Source organism: Azolla caroliniana, unplaced genomic scaffold (assembly GCF_043228905.1).
Source record: "Azolla caroliniana isolate FFs.n. ecotype wild unplaced genomic scaffold, voAzoCaro1.0.p SCAF_17, whole genome shotgun sequence".
In the NCBI taxonomy this organism is placed as follows: domain Eukaryota; kingdom Viridiplantae; phylum Streptophyta; class Polypodiopsida; order Salviniales; family Salviniaceae; genus Azolla; species Azolla caroliniana.
Window position 1 is genome coordinate 862,544 of NW_028230452.1, and position 20,625 is coordinate 883,168.

A 20,625-nucleotide genomic window follows, 5' to 3' on the forward strand; every position below is an offset into this window, starting at 1 on the left:
ATGCACATAAGCAATACCTCAAGTGGGCTAAGATGGTATGTTGATGATGAGAAGATCGAGATTCTCAAGCCGAGATGACGTGGCACATTCATCACGAGGAGATCAAACCTCGTAACATATCAAGAGACATATCGATCAGGATGAGATTTGGACAGATGGGGAGGGGGGGGATGAAGTAAACATGTTGATTCCCAAAACGCGTGGGTTGTTTGTCTACCAACATAAAGGAACATGTCTAGGATGTTGTAGTTATGTACAGGGCTCGTACCAACAATATCAAGGGTATGCTAGCCTACATTGAATATAAATTTGATAAAGACAAAGGAGGGACTAGACAAGTATGTGTAAGCTTAACACCTGGGAGGGGAATGGATGTTTGGAACATCAATCACGGGAGGAGATTGGGCCCAAGGACAAGTGTCACGTTGACGATGAGGAGATAGGATCCCAAAGTGGATGACACATTACTGATTGGGGGAAGGGGAGGGGATGAGGCGGCACGTGCGTGTCGATGTCCCGGAGATTGGACACACATTGTTGAGGATGAGAAAATGGATCCGTAGAGTAGAATGAGAGGGGTACCACGTGAACCCACCCCTAGCTACCATGTATGTATGTATGTATGTATGTATGTATGTATGTATGTGTATGTGTAGGTATAAATATGTGTGTGTGCCTTGAAATTTTGGATTGGGGTGGGGTTTAGTATGAGCTGCCCAATTCACACCCAGAAATTTTGCGGAAAAATAATAATAACAATAATAATTGCTGAATTATGTAAAATGCCTAAATAAATAGATAAAATTAAAACAGTTTGATAAGAATAGAAAGCCAAGCTCTCCGTTCTTAGCTGCACCCTCCTCCTCCTCCTCCTCCTCCTCCTCCTTAATTCATCTCCATTTCCATCTCCATCTCCATCTCCGCCTTCTTCAATTCCTTTTCTCATTTCTCGCTCAGATTCGCTTGGTGCAGGTCGGGAAAAAAGACTTGAATACTTCCTTTTATTTATTGTAGTACAATTTGTTTCTTGTTTCTTTCTAGTTTTTAAGCCTTCCTGTCTGTTTTTCTTCCCCATCTGCATCAACTGAATCTGAGTCAGAGTTGATCTGAGCCTCGTCGGACGCTTTTAATTCTTATCAACTTGTCTATTTTTTTCCTTCGATTAAAAGCTTATAATTTCCTCCTGAGTTTTTGTGTATAAAATTATCAGGCGAACTGTTTATCACTATCATTATACGACGGTCTTCCGTGGTTTCTTATCCTGGTAAGAGCCCGTTTAAATGTATTTCTCTCTCTACCGTCTACCCTAATTTTTGTGTTTAATTTGCTTTTGTTTTTGGATTCTCATAGTGATTACTCTTCTTAATTGTTATGTATATGTTGGAACCTGTTTGAGATATGGGCTTTAATTTATTTCTTTCTATATTTTCTTGCATCTAAGATTTGGATCTGTTTATGTCTGTGTTTTAAATTTTCTTTATTTTTTTTATATTTTCTTGCACCTGAGACTTGGATCTGGTTAATTCCTGTGTTCTAGTATTGATGTTACTGTTAAAAAATGTTCTAGTTAAATCGTGAGGCAATGTCAGATATAGCTTTGATTTATATTTTATACACTTTCTTATCCGGGTTTTCTTATATCCTGATCTCTTTATATTTTATGCATTTTCTTTATCCGGTTTTTCTTATATCCTGATCTCTTTAATGTCTATGACGTCGATTATCTTCGAAATTTATTTTTCTATGATTTATGTGTTTCTGTTTTCTGAACTTATCTGATTTATTTTAAGATATGGATTTTAGATATAAATGTGTTGGTTATTTAGTTTTTTAGTGTAGTTTCTTTAGGCTTGTCCAGTAACGTGATCTCCTTAAGCAAGATTGAGCTTTCATGTAGGATGCATTGCTTGACATCAAATGTTTGTATGTAAAGGAGTACTAGTAAGTCGGCTTATCATCAAGATTTTGGACAACTAGTAACTTGGCTTATCAGTAAAGTTTTTTGCTAAAGACTAATAATTATTCTCGTGCTCATAGTTATGATGTTAATTATTAATCAAACAGAAACTGTTTGTCTAAACTAGTGTTAGGTTTTATTGTGATATTTTGTCTTTAAATCTGGTTCTCTTTATAAATAGGGTTAAATTTTCTTCTCTTAGCCAATATTTTAGCTAAATGTCAGGGTGATGTGTAATTTCGGCTTATCATCAAGATTTTGGATTACTAGTAACCTGGCTTATCAATGAAGTTTTTTGCTAAAGATTAATAATTATTCACGTGCTCATAGTTATGATGTTAATTATTAATCGAACAGAAACTGTTTGTCTAAACTAATGTTTGGTTTCATTGTGATATTTTGTTTTTAAATCTGTTTTTCTTTATGAATAGGGTCAAATTTTCTTCTCTTAACCAAAATTTTAGCTAAATGTCAGGGTGATGTGTAATTTTTGTTTATGTTTTAGGGTCTGGCCATAGTAACGAATCTTTTCTGGATGATCGAAATTGGTACTTAAATATATGGATTTTTGTGAATATCTTTGATCATATGGTTACTTGATCGTAATGTTATTGTACTTTGTGAGGTTTATGAAAGTGTGTTATGATTTGGTTTATGTCAAATATGGTTAGATTCTAAGCAATAAATTATGTGAATGTATTTCGTGGATTTGGCGATCGGTTAGGTGGGAGCTGAAATATTTGTAATATCTTGAGTCTTTTTGAATTAGTCGATTTGTTGGTGGTGTATCTATGAGTCATCTTGAATGGATAGTTTAAACCTGAATTTAGGTTATTTTGATCATTTGTATATTAATTTAGGTTATTGTTTTCTATCCGGTTCGATCTCAAATATTTGGTTGAATATTTGAGATTAATTATCAAGCGACATGAGATTGCTTGCTTGTTTTGTAGTGGAAGGTGTTATCCAACTCCTTGGAAGGTAATATTTGCAAATAGTTGGAATCATTTGTAACTCTTATATTTGTGGTATTTGAGATGTATCCATGCTACAATGCCTATAAAGAAAGGGCGTGTACTCGAGAATGTGGTATTTGTACATGATAGCTTATGGGATTGTCTCAATGGTTAGAATTGATTTAAAGGCCATGTTTTTGGGACATGGTAAAATCTCATGTTGTGAATTAGTAGTAGCTAATGAACTTACCTTAGATTTTGTGGGTACGTATTTGTAAATAATATCTTATAGGATTATCTTGTTTAGAATTGACTGAAGGGAGCCATTTTGCAACATGGTAGAATCTCATATTGTGTATTAGTTGTAACTAATGAACTTATCCTAGATGTTGTGTGTATGCACTAGAGAACATGGCATTTGTACATGATAGCTTTTGGGACATAGTAGAATCTATAATGTATTAGTAACTAATGAATGTACCGTAGATTTTGTTGTTAGGTACTTGAGAAAATGGACTTCTCTTATATAGCATTGATTTAAAGGTAGTTTTTTTGGACGAATCTCATAATGTATTAGCAAATAGTAACTAATGAATGTGATCACATATTTTTGTTTAAAATGATTGTTGACATGCATGTTTTTGTCTAGAATTGGTGTGTTGCATCTAACTAATGAACAAATGCCGGAAAATGGTCATTGCGTCGAACATGGTAACACCATCAAAACCAATATTAATTGTAGTTGTGTTACTTTTTAACTAGTATTGAAGACTTTCAATTGTTAAGGTGGCTAATTGTAATGCAAAGTGTATATGAATTGGACATGTGGGTAAGCTTATAACAATTGTTGTCGTTGACGTTTTGTTTGAAGAATGAGAGTTTTAGGTAATTGTGGGTGATGTTCCATGTGTGCAACTAGAGTTGTAAAGTTATCATGTTTGTTAGTAGCTCCACATAATCGATTTAGAAACTTCTAATGTAGATGCTAATATAATTATTCTTGGAACATATTGTCTAAATGTAGTGAATGTGTTTGATATAGAAGAATAAATTTTGACACAATCCCTTTTATTATCAAAACTCTCTTTCTCACTCACTCTCTAGTATCTTTGGAGGCATATGGGACAATGGATAAAAGAGATGGGGAGTAAAATGTTTATTGGAGTCTCAAGTGGTGCTATGGAGTAAGTGATCATTGAGGATAGTTTATTGAAGACACTAAAGGAAGGAAATGGAAGATGTTATCGGAGTTCTCAAGTGGTGCTATTAAGTATGTGATCATGGAGGGTAGATTATTAAGTGATCATTGAGGATAGTTTATTAAAGACAATAAGGAAGGTAGTGGAAGATGTTGTGGGAGTTCTCAAGTGGTGCTACTAAGTATGTGATCATGGAGGGTAGATTATTAAGTGATCATTGAGGATAGTTTATTAAAGACAATAAGGAAGGTAGTGGAAGATGTTGTGGGAGTTCTCAAGTGGTGCTATTAAGTATGTGATCATGGAGGGTAGATTATTAAGTGATCATTGAGGATAGTTTATTAAAGACATTAAAGATAGGAAGGGAGTGGAAGATGTTCTGATAGTTGTCAAGCAATGTTGTTAAGTATGTGATGTAGGATAGATTTTTAAAGGCAGTAAGGATGAAGTGGCAAGATGAAGTTTAGTAAACACTCGATATTGATTGCAATACAAGGTGAAGATGCCAATACGTCTCATGGGCTGAATTCGGTCTTAGCAAACATTAATCTCTCTCTCTCTCGCACACACACACTTCTTTCTTACCTGTAAGACTCAACTTTCAGAGAGCCTAGCACTTCCTTGAATTTGCTCACAAAAGTTAGGTGTTGAGGTAGCATCATGGTATCATCGCCCATGTATTGAGGATATGCAAGGTTTGTAATGGAAAGTTACAAAAGGTGATATTTTTATTTAATCCCATTTGTCAAATTTGGTTAGTTTAAGAAGGTAAAAACTATTTTATTCTATTGTGCATGTGTGTCTCAAGCATCTTTGGAGGTATATGGAAGAATTAGAGCTATAAAGTCAATAGAAGTGACAATTTCTATAACGTCAAGTGGTGGAATTTTGTATTGTGTTGCATGTTGTGTAGGGGTGATGGAATTTCATAATTTTAATGGTATTATTGTTGCATATCATGTGTGTATGGTTGATGGAATATCATATTTAATAATAGTATTCATGCTAAGCTAGAATGGTGGTTCTTTAACTTCATTTGGTCTATGCATTGGCGAATTGGACCAAATGGTTCTCAAAGCTTATGTAGGAAGAAAGCACTAAAAAAATTGTTATTGGGAATGTAGTCATATTGTTTTGGTTGTATTATGTATATGAAGATGCTTTTTGTAAATACTTTAGGAGATGCACAAATGTTTATAAGGGCATGCATGAGCTCTAAATGTGTCTATTGTTTCAAAACAAATATTATGCTTATAAAAAGCTACTTGAAACTGAGGAAAGCTTTGGATATTATGGCTTTAAAGCTAATAAATGGGCTATTTATTGCCTAGAAGATGTAAAGAGAACATATAATGGATTTGAGAACATATGCATTGGTGGGGAAATGAAACATTGGGTCTTCTTAAGAAATAAAGTTTCATTACTTTGGTGGAATTGGCGCATCTCTATAACAAAATTATTATCTTACAAAGCTTTTTCCCCAAAAAAATTGTCATTATCTTTCTTGTTTTGTGGAATGGATCATTTCCAATTGAGATTATTGCCATGGAATTGATGCTTCTCTATAACAAAATTATTATCTTACAAAGTTTTTTCCCAGAAACAAATGTCATATCTTTCTTGCTTTGTGGACTGGATCATTTCCAATTGAGATTATGGCCATGGAAAATGCTTAGGGAATGGTTGAGTAGTATATGGTAAGTTGTTCTCATCAACTTTATGTAATAAGATGAGAAGCATACAAAAACCAAGAGACATGTGAAAGCAAAAATTGTATGGTCTAAATTGAAAGGTTGGATGTGATACACTTCCTTTATGGTGAATCAATAGATTCTTCTATAAACAAGGCCTCTTTGCAACGTTAATGTACCATGACATGGGGAAAACATAGAGGTTCATGCTTCACAAAATTGTACTATATATATTACATATAACCACAAAACCATTATTATTTTTTTGTCGAATGAAGTAAATACACATTATGTTAAAAGAGTTCATCTAGTTGTCCATTTGGGCGATTGCTTTCGACTTATTCATGACATGGGGAAAATATTGAGGTCACTCTTCACAAGTTATAATACATATATTTTACCTAGGCACAAAACTGTATTCGTTGAACAAAGAAACATTAATAATGTTGAGAGTTCATCTACTTGTAAGTCGTCCACTATTTGAGTGATTGCTTCCATATAACTTAGTTCACACTTTGATACAATGCTCTACCTCTGGTTACATTTCACTGTGCTTTTACACATCTTCAACCAAACCCAATCATTATACCAATAGTAATTGTGTGCACTCTCAATAGCGGCATTTAATAGTAAAGTTCTTAAGCATCGAGAGACTATTCACTTTCACATGTATTACATGAAAACATTATATTTTTGGTCTCATGGGTCATATATAATCTCCAAAGAGTGTAATAAAATCTCTCTCTCTCTCTCTCTCTCTCTCTCTCTCTCTCTCTCTCTCTCTCTATCACACACACACAAACAAACAAACAATCAAATAGGTCTTATTGTGCATTTCAAAACATATGATTAATAGTGGAGATTAATGTTGAGTTCAAGAAATAGTTTTTGACACATTGGTAATATCAAATGCATTCAACCATAATCGAGTTTGCTTTGCACGTTGCCAATACGGATCAATCCCATACATCCATTCCTCTCACAAACACAAAGTGCACGCTTGATTGCAACATTTATTAGTAAATGTTTGAACCTCAAGTGTCACTACGACTCAATTCCACACATATGTAAAAACAATTTACTTATGTCATATTTGATCTCTAAGGAAAATAATAAAATCTCTCTCCCTCTCTCTACACCGTGGTCATCCTTGCCTTCAATATGTATGTTGCTATAAGGGTTATTGGACTCCCCATGTCCATATGAATCCAATAAAAGCATCTTTTAGTCATGTCAAATTGTGCATACCAAAGTGTTAATAATTAGGTAATTAAACATGGGTTAATTAGTACCTAATTATGTGATTAGTTGATAAGCGAAAGATTAAGTGATATGTGTGTGAGAGGAAGAGAGACAGAAGTACACTTATGAACAACACAAGATGGGGGATGATTAACTCTATATTAAATTAACATTATCATCATCAAATACAATTTAATACCTACAATGAGGTATAAAAGTGTAAGTCCTATATTAAATGTACTTAAGAGTAACTAACTAAACTAAGTTGAGCTTGATCTCTCACACAAAGTATCACCCTCATGTGAAATCTTTCTGTGTTGAATTGGCAACACCTCCCATGATTGTAGAAATATTATTCTAGATCGTGGCTCTCATTCACAAGATAGGAATCATGCCACCTCAAATAATTTACACATAAGGCGTTTGAAGCACCGAAGCAAATGGCAATTGTAGAACACGTACAAGGTTGATGGTACTCATAAAGGTGATGAAGAGTAAATACAATGGCCTCATACTTATAGATGCCACCCCAAAATGATGAAAGGTATTGTAGCAAGATCTATGATAAGGTATTGGGTCAAGATTTGTGGCAACGCCATACCCAAAAGAATTGGCATGAGCCTCCCCCAAACATGGGCCTAGTACAAAGATCATTTCAAGAATGTTTCCGATGATGGATTCATGGGTAGACAAAAGTTACTTAGGATATATCCACATGCCCCTCATAGAGCTTGCAAAGAAATAGGCCAACTCAAGAGTTTTCTCCGGCCACCAACTAGAGATCAAGGCAAGATGAGCACTTCATATACCTTGAGCTAAATGATTTCATGGATCATTATGTGAAGGAGAGAATAAAAGTGAGGAACATTTAGTATGTAGGTGCTCAACTTTCAATTATATTAGAGAAAAGTGTTATATATTGGGTCTCTCCTGACGGGAGAGATCGGCTAGAATGAGGACCGATCAGAGAGGTTGAAAATTGGGTGTCGGTCGAACCAACTAGTATATATATATATATATATATATATATATATATAGAGAGAGAGAGAGAGAGAGAGAGAGAGAGAGAGAGAGACCCAATTTGTGGTTAGGGTTACGCATTATTACCTCAGTGTGAGAGAGAAGAACTGTAGAGATTGATAGAGTGTGGAGCTATGACAGCGCATGAGCGACGGAGAGCTCATGGTCCAATAGAGAGCGAGAGTGCAAAGGGCTAGCTGATGTTCTCTGTGTTAGGAAACAGGTCCTTTCGGATGGGAAGAGCATGAGCCGGTTCAGATGGATCCAAACAAGAGGCATCTGATCATGTCTGGAGCTGAATCCAGAAAAGGACATATCTATAAATATGTTTTGGATGCGCCCACTATAAGCCATATTTGTAAATAGTCCATACAATGTATAAGTATAAAATAATGAGATAATATATAGAGTTTGTAAAGAATCAAGAGATGGATTCTTGTGAAGCGGAAGAGATGTGAGTTATGTGTGTGTAAGAGAGAGAGAGAGTGGGAGAGTGAAACACAGAGAATACGCAAGGTAAAAGTATATTGACAAAGGAGAAAGACTCAACGTTATACAAGGTGGAGGAGGGTGCTTTATGTAGTCACCCTCTCTCTTCATTAACTACAAGACTCATGGAGCATGGGGAATGTGAAAGCTCATAAGTTATGTGTCATAGAATATGATTCTATGACTCATACTAAATGCTAGAATACAATGTGGTGACATAATGGTGACTCTTGACTGTTGGAGTGTCTCTTCACTCTCAAGGTGAGTTCACACACTAGACCAAGTTGAGCTTGATTCTCAACAGAGTTGTTGTAGTTAATGAGTTGTACAATGTGTATTGAGCGTGAGCTAAGAAAGAGACCCGTCCGGTTTCGCTTTCCACGACATGTCCGGTCCCACGCACCTCGACCCTCTTGGTCAACTTGTCTGCTCATAAGGCCCATCTCAACTCCTTTGCTATTGCGACTTCGGCGCTTCTCGACCCGTCGGTTCGTCTGTGTTGGTATCGACTTCTGCGGCCTCCTTATCCGTTTGGCCTTCAGTTGACTCGGCTTCTCCAAATCGAACTCCTCTTCCGAAATGGGTGCATCTGATTCGTTCCAGCTCTTGTCCGAATTGGTTGTCTCCAATTTGTCTTCAACCTCTAGGCCCTTCACCATGTCAGACCATGTCAGGGTCTTGGCCTTCTCTTTTCGGTAGGCTCTGTTCTTTTTTACTCTGTCGTCGTCGCCGCTTGTTTCGGCTTGTTTAGATGTGCCGACTTGTTTAGTCAACTTGGCTCCCTTTTCTTCTTGTCTCCCCCTGCTGCATTTGTTTCCTTCTCTCCGGCTATTGTCCGGTGCCATTTCTTGTTATCTCTCCATTTTTCGTTCCGGTTTCGGTTCTCCCCGTATCAATACTGCTTCTCCCCCTCAAGTGTGGCATGTTGAGATGCTTAAGACCAAGCATCTCCAAAAACTGTTGCAACTTGTCGGTTCCAAGGGCCTTGGTGATTGCCAATCCGTCTAGACATACCAGAGTTCTACTTCATCGTTGAGGACCTGCACTTCTATGTGCATCGTCTGAGCATAGAACACAGGGTTCTTGGCTAGCTCATGTTATCATAGTAGATCGGGGTCGGAGTCAGGACTTCGATCCAGAGGCCTTGCAACAACCGCCGAAGCCATATGGCTTTACATGTGGTTATGGTAGCACTCGATACTCAGCCTCAGTGCTCGAAAGAGAAAACATGAATCCGGAAGTGGACCATCGATCCGACACATCTCTGGCCCAGTCGACGTCTATATAGCCAACTACTTTCTTGGTTATATCATGCCGGTATAACAGGCCCCGGTCCTTAGTGCCAAGCTAACATACATCACTAAAGGTGCGCACACTAAAGGTGCTCCATCGTAGGCTTCTGCATGAACGAACTTATCGTTGCGACCAGATAGCTAATGCCGGGTCGGGTGATCGTCAAATAAATAAGGTTTCTGACAATTTTTCGGAACCGTTTCTCATCGCAGGCAAGTACAGAGTCGGGACAAAGCTTTAGGTTCTGATCCAGGGGTGTGGAGACTGGTTGGCAGTTCGTCATGCCAAACATGTACAACATATTTAGCACATAATGTCGTTGAGATAAACAATATGCCGTCGTGGGTGTGGATCACTTCGATCTCGAGGAAGTGATGAAGTAACGAATGCATCCAAAATTTGGGATTTTACTTGGCCAATTTCAGCGAGTCCAGGTACGGTGAAGACTAGATCATCTACATGTAACAAGATGAATACTGGACCGTTCAGACCATTTCGTATGAACAGGGAAGAATCCAACTTCGAGGCCGCAAACCCCATCCTACGCAACCAATGCATGATCTTTGAATTCCAAGCATAGGGGGCTTGCTTCAGGCTATAAAGGGACTTCTTGAGTCGACATAGTGCCGAGTTGTTCGTCTCCGACTGAAATTCGGGGGGCTGGACCATCGAATATATCGATGAAGTTCCCTAGAACCACATCTGACAAAAAGGGAAGTTGATGAACGTTTTGCATGTCCCAACAATCACAAAGAACTTGGTGTCAGTCAGACAGATTTGTCGACCAGGGAATGCACATTCGGTTCACACACCTTGGATGTTTCATTGAAGAAGATGGCAAAGTCATCGCACAAGGGTGCCGAGAAGGGAGGATGTTCATGCTCGAAACAAATGATGTCGAAACCACGATGTTTGCAAAAGGGAAAAAGGTCGACTCGAACATCGACCTATGGCACAAATGGTTTGGCCATGTCAACTTCCCGCGGCTTGAGAAATGTAGAAAACACCAGGTCATTTGAAACAGGTAATATGTCGCAATTTAAGAACAATCCATCCAAAAAAGCCACAAAGTAGGTCATTTCACAAAAAGGACCATCGCATGTGTAAATGTTTTTGGAAATTGAATCAAAATATATTATACCATGTCCAAAAATTTAGGGCTTTCAAAAAATGCCACAATAATCGACACGTCAAATTTACAAGAGAACATACAAAAATTACAAAATGACTAACACCTATATTTATACATATTTGTGAATCGCCATATTGATGTAACATACAATATTTACATTTCATATATGAGATCCATCACTTCCCAGAGATACACCTTCCCCTTCAGATCCACCCGATGAACTAGAAGAGCTTTGTGAGGTCTCATCCTCATCATCACTAGCAACCAATGCATTGTCTTCATCCAATTGCAATCCAACGTCACCGTTGACTGTGAGACATACTCCTTGTTCGTCTCTATGTTGCATCAATAGGCACATTTGGGATCTTCTCTTTTATTATCTTCATTGTAGTCTGTCTTAGATGGCCTATTTTGGTCAAGGAGAAGTCATATACGAGTATGTTGACATTATCAAGTGCTAGAGTACTCTGTAACCATTTGTACACAAAGAAGAGATCAAGGTTGTTGCATTAGTCTAGTCCCATGATGTATTCCTCATGCTATAGTAATTAGTTTGGAGTTTGTGGACTCCTGTGGTTTTTCCTGTTCAATGTTTTCCGCATTAACATCTCGTGTCTTTGAGTTTGTACACTTCATTTTTCTATTTTTCCTCTGTCTTGTGCTGGAAGTACAGTTGTGGCCGACTCCATATCTAACAAATTGGTATCAAAACGAAAGGTGACCTTCAAGGAAAGGAATATGGATGACTCATTCGGTGGAATGTTCAAGTTGACCGGCTGTAACCACTCCGTTTGGAAGTCGAAGATGAGGGATATGCTGATATGTAAAGACTTGTGGTTGTCGGTGCAATATAGCAAGACCAAGCCTGACAAGATCGATGCATCGACTTGGGAAGTCATGCATCTAAAGGCAACGACATACATAAGGTTTTTTATAAACATGAGTCTATACAACAACTTCAATGAGGAGACAGGTGTTAAAGTCCTGTGGAAGAAGATCGAGTTCGTGTTCAAGAACAAGAATGTCGTTAACAGAGTCTCAGTATTCTGGAAGATTGTGAGACTTAGGTATCCGGATGGCTCTAGCATGGAAGAGCACCTGAATGCTTTCCAAGAATTGATCAACCAAACCACCTGTCTAGAAGTACCTCTTGCAGACGAGTTATTGGCACTGATGCGGTTAGGATCCCTTTTGGACAACTAGGAGACGCTCGTTGTCACATTGGGAAACATTGAACCAGAAGGGAAGCATCTATCCCTGGAGAAGGTGAAGTCGGACTTATTAGATGAGGAAGCTCACCGAAAGGACTGTCAAGAACTACACACTCCCGATGAACAACGGTTGGCCAAAACCAAGCTTAGAATCAAACACAGAAAACGGGAATGACTGCGCAACACAATGGAGAGAAGAGAACACATGATGTTATCATGGAAAACCCAAACTAGGGAAAAACCACGGCAGCCCACAGACTGCAAACTATCACTATATCAGAATGTACAATAGTAAAGCACCGAGGCAACGACCGCGAGCTTGCTATCTTCGCCACATGCGGCGGTTACAACAGAGGCAACGACCTCTTCCTCTCTCTCTCTCTCTCTTTGTGTACATTGTTACGCTCTAATCTTGCGCAAACAAGAATGACAACTACAACCTTATTCTCAGTTTGCCCTAAGTCATATTTATACTAAAATGACTTTTCGGCTATTTACAAATATAGCCCCGATGGACTCTCAGAAACATATTTACGAATATGTCCCTTCATCCGGTGAGCACTCCTCACCGGGCCTGCATCATCCGGCGCTTGCCGGGCACTCATCATCCGGTTCTCACTGGGTCTTCTGTTTCTGGGTACTCCTCATCCGGTTCTCACCGGGTCTTCCGTTTCCAGGTACTCCTCATCCTGTTCTCACCGGGTCTTCCGTAGCCGGGTACTCCTCATCCGGAGGTGATGAAAATTAATCGACACTTTCCAAACTTCAACTCTCGTCACAACCAAGGAAACACACGAATCGTTGTTGCAGAAAATGGGAAATGCGAAAAATAGAATGGACACACGATTTAACGTGGAAAACCCTGTACGGGAAAAAACCACGGGAGTACAAGACTCCGAACCAAAACTATGCACAGAGAAATATACAATGGCGAGCTGCAAGGCGACGACCTTGAGCTCGCTGTCCTCGCCACAGGCGGCGGAAATACACAGAGGCGTCGACCTCTTCTTCTCTCACGCTCTATCTCTCTCGCGGCTGCTCTCTCTTCACTCCTCTTGAGTGGAAAAACAGAAAAATGATCAGCAACATTAAAACTGTTTGCCCTAAGTCATATTTATACACATATGACTTTGGGGCTATTTACAACTATAGCCTCAAGGGCCCTTGGCAAACATATTCACAGATATGTCCCCGCATCCGGATCTCTCTCCGGGTACATTCGTCATCCGGCTCCGAAGCCGGGGTCTTCATCATCCGGTTCCGAAACCGCAACCGGGCTTGTCGGCATTCATCTCCAACATCCGACCATCTCATCCGAAAGGGACCGTAATCCCAACAGGAGGGACCTGTTTCCTAACAAACTCCCCCTTCACTCCGGCATGGGGTATCTTACTAGTCTGATCCTCTTCCGGCATGCTTCCAGCTTGTCGGGTGTGAGCACCTTGGTCAGCATATCCGACCCGTTCTCGTCCGTGTGGACCTTCGTCAGCACGAACTCCTTGTCTTCTATCCTTTCCCGGATCCAGTGATATCTTCGCTGGATGTGCTTCGTCCGGGAGTGATAGGCCGCGTTCTTCGCAAGGTGGATTGCACTCTGACTGTCGCAGTAGAGTCGGTACTCCTCCTGTCGGATACCGAGCTCTCTAATGAAGTCCTTCATCCATATTATTTCCTTGCCGGCTTCAACAGCCGCCATGTACTCCGCCTCCGTGGTTGACAACGCAACCGTCTTCTGCAGCCTCGACTGCCATGAAACCGCTCCCCCTGCATACGTCATCACATACCCTGATGTGGACCGGCTGGTATCTGCATCAGCCGACATATCCGAATCGGTGAAGCCGTCGAGTTCGGGCTTACCGGAGCCGAATCGGAGGCACACGTTTGCCGTGCCCTTCAGGTATCGGAGTATCCACTTGGCCGCGTTCCAATGCTCTTTGTCGGGATTGCTCATGTACCGGCTCACCACTCCGACTGCGTATCCAATGTCCGGTCTTGTACACACCATTGCGTACATCAAGCTTCCGACGGCAGAGGCATATGGCACTTTCATCATGTCCTCCTTCTCAGCCTTTGTCTTGGGGCTTTGCTTGCTGGACAGCTTGCAGTTTGCCGGGAGGGTCGATCCGACCGGTCTTGCTTCCGACATGTTGAACCGTTTAAGCACCTTTGTCACGTACTTCTCCTGTGACAGCCACAACTGCTTCTTGCTCCGGTCCCGGATGATGTGCATCCCTAGTATTTGTCTCGCCGGACCCAAGTCCTTCATTGAGAAGGTTCGGTGAAGAGCCTTCTTCAGCATCCGTATCTTGACCTGGTCCCGTCCGACGATCAACATGTCGTCCACGTACAGGAGGAGTATTAGAAAGTCTCCTCCTTCGAACTTCTTCACAAACACGCAGTGGTCGGACTGCGTTTTGAGGTACCCTTCGTCGGTCATGAAGGAGTCGAACTTCCGGTACCATTGCCGGGGAGCCTGCTTCAGTCCGTAAAGGCTCTTCTTCAACCGGCATACCAGGTGCTCCTTCCCTTTCTTCTCGAATCCTTCCGGTTGCTGCATGTAGATCTCTTCTTCGAGGTCACCGTGAAGGAATGCCGTCTTCACGTCCATCTGTTCTACCTCGAGGTCCATGCTTGCCACTATGCTCAGCACCGTCCGGATGGAGGTCATCTTCACTACCGGGGCAAATATCTCGTCGAAGTCGACGCCCTTCTTCTGCTGAAACCCCTTCACCACGATCCTGGCTTTGTATCTCGGGGGGTTTCCGGCATCTCCCGGTTTCAGCTTGTACACCCACTTGTTTCGAAGTGCCCGCTTTCCTTTCGGCAACTCCACAAGTTCATATGTGTGGTTCTCATGCAGGGAATCCATCTCGTCCTGCATGGCACTCAACCACCTGCGGCTCTGGGTGTCATGCTTTGCTTCTTCAAAGCTCTCCGGCTCCCCCTCGTCGGTTAGCAGCACGTGCTCTGGTTCCGGAAATCTCCGGGGGGCCCTTCTCTCTCTTAGAGGATATCTCCGTTCCGGAGCTTCGGTAACCGGTTCTTCCGATTCTTCTTCATCCGAATCCATTTCGGGATCGGGGCCGGTTCCGGTATCATTTTCATCTTCTTCGGCCGGTTCTGTTTCTTCACCGTCTTCGGCCGGATCCTCGAGTGCTAACCAGTCCCTTGCCGGTCGGGACTGCTCCTCGTAGAGTTGATCCTCACCGGTCGACTTGGAGCTCTTCATCTTCTTCTCCGACTCCCAGTCGGCGAGTGTCTTGTTCTCCATGAAGATGATATCACGACTCCGGAATATCTTCTTGTCGACCGGGTCCCATACTCGGTAGCCGAACTCGTCATCGCCGTAACCGAGGAATATGCATGGCCGGGTCTTTGGATCTAGCTTTCCTCTCCGGTCCTTTGCCACATGCACGTATGCGAGACACCCGAACACCTTCAGATGCCGATAGGATACTTCCCTACCGGTCCACACTCTCTGCGGCGTGTCTCCGTCCAAAGGTACTGAGGGTGATCTGTTTATCACGTATGTCGCCGTCGACATCGCCTCAGCCCAAAACCCCTTGGGTAATTCCGCATGCGCCAGCATACTCCGGACCCTCTCCATTATGGTCCGGTTCATCCTCTCGGCCAGCCCGTTCAGTTCCGGCGTCTTCGGCACAGTAAACTCGAGCCGGATTCCCTTCGAGCGACAGTACTCCGCGAACTGCCCCCGGTATTCCCCTCCGTTATCCGCTCGTATCGCTTTCAGCTTCTTGCCGGATTCCCTTTCCACTCTCGCGTGGAGTTCTTTGAAGACGCACAACACTTGGTCCTTTGTCTTCAACGGTGCCGTCCACAGCTTCCGGCTGTGATCATCAATGAATGTTACGAAGTACTGGGCTCCGCCATGTGACTTCGTTTCTACCTGACACACATCAGTGTGTACCAACTCCAATGGTACACTACGTCTCGTCGGTGGCCTTGAGTGGAAGGAGGCTCGGTTCTGCTTACCGGCCAGGCAATCAGTGCACTTCTCCAGGTGCACGTGCTTCACTGGAATAAGGTTGTCTTCTGCAAGCCTCTTCATCCCCTTCTCACTCATGTGGCACAGTCTTTTGTGCCACAGCTCACCGGCAGTGTCGGCTGCCACATTCAGCTCTTCCGGACATAACCGGGCATTCATCAGGTACAATGTGTTGTCTTTCCGGGCCCGAGCCACTATCAGGCTCCCCTTGCTGAACTTCATTACGCCGTTCCGGATGCTACCTGTGTAGCCTTCATCGTCTAGCCTCCCGGCCGAAATCAGGTTCAATCGAACCTCCGGAACGTGTCGGACATCCTTCAGCAGCATTTTGCATCCGGTCGGGGTTGTCAACCACACGTCTCCTATGCCAGCAATCCGGCACGTACCTTCATTTCGCATCCGAACACAGCCATGTTCACCGGTTGTGTAGGATGAGAAGTATCTTCTCTCCGGGGTCAGGTGGAACGATGCTCCGGAATCGACCACCCAGGTCGTCTCATCGCCGGCAATGTTTAGTTCACCTTCTTCGGTGATGAGCATGATTTCTTCCTCACTTGCCGCGAGTGCCGTCGTTCCTTTCCGATCCTGCCCTCGCCGATCCGGACCTCTCCGGTCCGTGGCTCCCCGGTGTGCACCGTTTCTCTCCGGTGACTTCTTCGAATCGGTGTCGTCGGCTCCGTTGTCCTTTCGGTAATGCCGACAATTCTTTCGGAAGTGCCCCGGCTTCCCACAGTGGAAGCACGTGGGTCTTCCTCTTGACTGCGACCGGGTCCCCGACTTCTCCCGTCTTTGCGGACTCCGGTTCCATTGTCTTCCCCGTTCCGATTCGGTAAGCAGCGTCTTCGAGTCGGAGGCCGGTTCTTTATCTCTCCGACGCGCTTCTTCGTTCAAAATACTTGTCTTTACCGTTTGTAGGGACAAGTTATCTTCCGTGCAGGAGGTGCTGAGAGTCACCACCAAGTTCTCCCAGCTTTCCGGTAATGTACACATCAGGATGATGGCTTGCATTGCATCCTCCAACGGGAACTTGATCGCCGCAAGCTGGTTCACGAATCCCATGAACGTGCTTACGTGTTCAACCATACTCTCGCCGTCCCGGTACTTGAGGTTCACTATCTTCCTCATCAGGGAGGTCCGGTTCAACGCATTCTTCCTCTCGTAGAGGCCCGACAGCTTCCGCCACATCTCATATGCGTTGGTGTCGTTCGCCACATGTTGTAGAACGCTCACGTCGACGTATTGCCGAATGGTTGCAACGGCTTTCCGGTTCAGAAGCCTCCATTCCGACTCAAGTACCCCCTTCGGTATTTCCGACCTGTCAATCGGTTCGTACAGGTCCCGAACAATCAGAAGATCCTCCATCTTGATCTTCCAGTCGGCGTAATTCTGCGCATTCAGCACCATCATCCCCGGCTGCCCGCTGCCGTCGCCTTCCATTTTCTGCAGCAGCCCGCTCTGATACCAAATTGATCAAAATTAATCGACACTTTCCAAACTTCACCTCTCGTCACAACCAAGGAAACACACGAATCGTTGTTGCAGAAAATGGGAAATGCGAAAAATAGAATGGACACACGATTTAACGTGGAAAACCCTGTACGGGAAAAAACCACGGGAGTACAAGACTCCGAACCAAAACTATGCACAGAGAAATATACAATGGCGAGCTGCAAGGCGACGACCTTGAGCTCGCTGTCCTCGCCACAGGCGGCGGAAATACACAGAGGCGTCGACCTCTTCTTCTCTCACGCTCTATCTCTCTCGCGGCTGCTCTCTCTTCACTCCTCTTGAGTGGAAAAACAGAAAAATGATCAGCAACATTAAAACTGTTTGCCCTAAGTCATATTTATACACATATGACTTTGGGGCTATTTACAACTATAGCCTCAAGGGCCCTTGGCAAACATATTCACAGATATGTCCCCGCATCCGGATCTCTCTCCGGGTACATTCGTCATCCGGCTCCGAAGCCGGGGTCTTCATCATCCGGTTCCGAAACCGCAATTGATGAAAATTAATCGACACTTTCCAAACTTCACCTCTCGGCCACAACCGAGGAAACACACGAATCGTTGTTGCAGAAAAATGGGAAATGCAGAAGAAAATAAGTGGACACACGATTTAACGTGGAAAACCCTGTACGGGAAAAACCACGGGAGTACACGACTCCGAACCAAAACTATGCACAGAGAAGTATACAATGGCGAGCTGCAAGGCGACGACCTTGAGCTCGCTGTCCTCGCCACAGGCGGCGGAAATACACAGAGGCGTCGACCTCTTCTTCTCTCACGCTCTATCTCTCTCGCGGTTGCTCTCTCTTCACTCCTCTTGAGTGGAAAAATAGAAAAATGATCAGCAACATTAAAACTGTTTGCCCTAAGTCATATTTATACACATATGACTTTGGGGCTATTTACAACTATAGCCTCAAGGGCCCTTGGCAAACATATTCACAGATATGTCCCCGCATCCGGATCTCTCTCCGGGTACATTCGTCATCCGGCTCCGAAGCCGGGGTCTTCATCATCCGGTTCCGAAACCGCAACCGGGCTTGTCGGCATTCATCTCCAACATCCGACCATCTCATCCGAAAGGGACCGTAATCCCAACAGGAGGGACCTGTTTCCTAACAAACTCCCCCTTCACTCCGGCATGGGGTATCTTACTAGTCCGACCCGCTTGCGACATGCATCCAGCTTGTTAAGTGTCAATACTTTGGTCAGCATATTTGACCCGTTCTCAGCCGTGTGGATCTTCGTCAGCGCGAACTCTTGGTCATCTACTCTTTCCCGGATCTAGTGATACCTACGCTGGATATGCTTCGTCCGGGAATGGTAGGCCACATTCTTAGCAAGGTGGATGACACTTTGACTGTCGCAATAGAGTCAGTATTCATCTTGCCGGATACCGAGCTCTCTGATGAAGTCCTTCATCCATAATATTTCCTTGCCGGCTTCCACAGCCGCCATGTACTCCGCTTCCGTGGTTGACAACGCAACCGTCTTCTGCAGCCTCGACTGCCACGAAACAGCTCCCCCTGCATATGTCATTACATACCCGGATGTAGACCGGCTGGTATCCATATCAGCCGACATGTCCAAATCGGTAAAACCGTCAAGTTGAGGTTTATCGGAGCCGAATCGGAGACACATATTTGAAGTGCCCTTCAGGTACTGATGTATCCATATGACCGCGTTCCAGTGCTCCTTGCCAAGATTGCTCATAAACCGGCTCACCACTCTGACTGTGTATCCTATATCCGGTCGGGTACACACCATTGCGTACATTAAGCTCCCGACGGCAGAGGTATATGGAACCTTCATCATATCAGCCTTCTCTGCTTTCGTCTTCGGGCTTTGCTTACCGGATAATCTGCAGTTTTCTGGGAGTGTCAATCCGACCGGTTTCGCTTCTAATATGTTGAACCACTGAAGCACCTTTGTCACGTACTTCTCCTGTGACAGCCACAATTGCTTCGTTGGCCGGTTCCGGATGATATGCATCCCCAGCATCTGTCTTGTCGGACCCAAGTCTTTCATTGAGAAGGTCCGGTTGAGAGCCTTCTTCAACATCTGTATTTTGGCTTGGTCCCGTCCGACGATCAACATGTCGTCCACGTACAGAAGGAGTATCAGGAAGTCGCCTCCTTCGAACTTCTTCACAAACATGCAGTGATCGGCCTGTGTCTTGTGGTACCCTTGATCGGTCATGAAGGAGTCAAACTTCCAGTACCATTTTCGGGGAGCCTGCTTCAGTCCGTACAGGCTCTTCTTCAACCGGAAAACCAGTTGCTCCTTCCCATTCTCCACGAATCCTTCCGGTTGCTGCATGTAGATCTCCTCTTTGAGGTCACCGTGAAGGAATGTCGTCTTCACGTCTAGTTGTTCTACCTCGAGGTCCATGCTTGCCGCTATACTCAGCACCATCCGGATGGAGGTCATCTTTACTACCGGGGCAAATATCTCATCGAAGTCCACGCCCTTCTTCTGTTGGAACCCCTTCACCACGATCCTGGCTTTGTATCTCGAGGGGTTGCCGACATCTCCCGGTTTCAACTTGTACACCCACTTATTTCGGAGTGCCCACTTTCCTTTCGGCAACTCCACCAATTCGTACGTATGGTTCTCATGCAGGGAATCCATCTCATCCTGCATGACACTTAACCATTTGCGGTTGTGAGTGTCATCCTTCGCTTCTTCAAAGCTTTCTGGCTCCCCCTCATCGGTTAGCAGCACATGCTCTGCATCCGGAAATCTCTAGGGGGGCCTTCCCTCTCTGAGAGGATATCTCCGTCTCTGGGCTTCGGTAAACGGCTCCTCCATTTGCTCTTCATCCGAATCCGATTCGGGGTCTTGGTCGGTTCCGGTTTCAACTTCCTCTACTTCTTCTTCTGCCAACTCGGTATCCTCACCGTAACCGGCTGGTTCCT

At 43.4% G+C, this 20,625-nt stretch overlaps 1 long non-coding RNA gene across 1 annotated transcript; it reads left to right on the forward strand.

The window, feature by feature from the left end:
* The first annotated feature begins 897 nt into the window (after nucleotides 1-897).
* Nucleotides 898-4,521, forward strand: LOC147852635 (uncharacterized). The gene is made up of 3 exons (XR_015531250.1): nucleotides 898-1,010; nucleotides 1,042-1,264; nucleotides 4,018-4,521. It is a non-coding gene; the product is annotated as an uncharacterized LOC147852635 (long non-coding RNA).
* The last annotated feature ends 16,104 nt before the right edge of the window (nucleotides 4,522-20,625 follow it).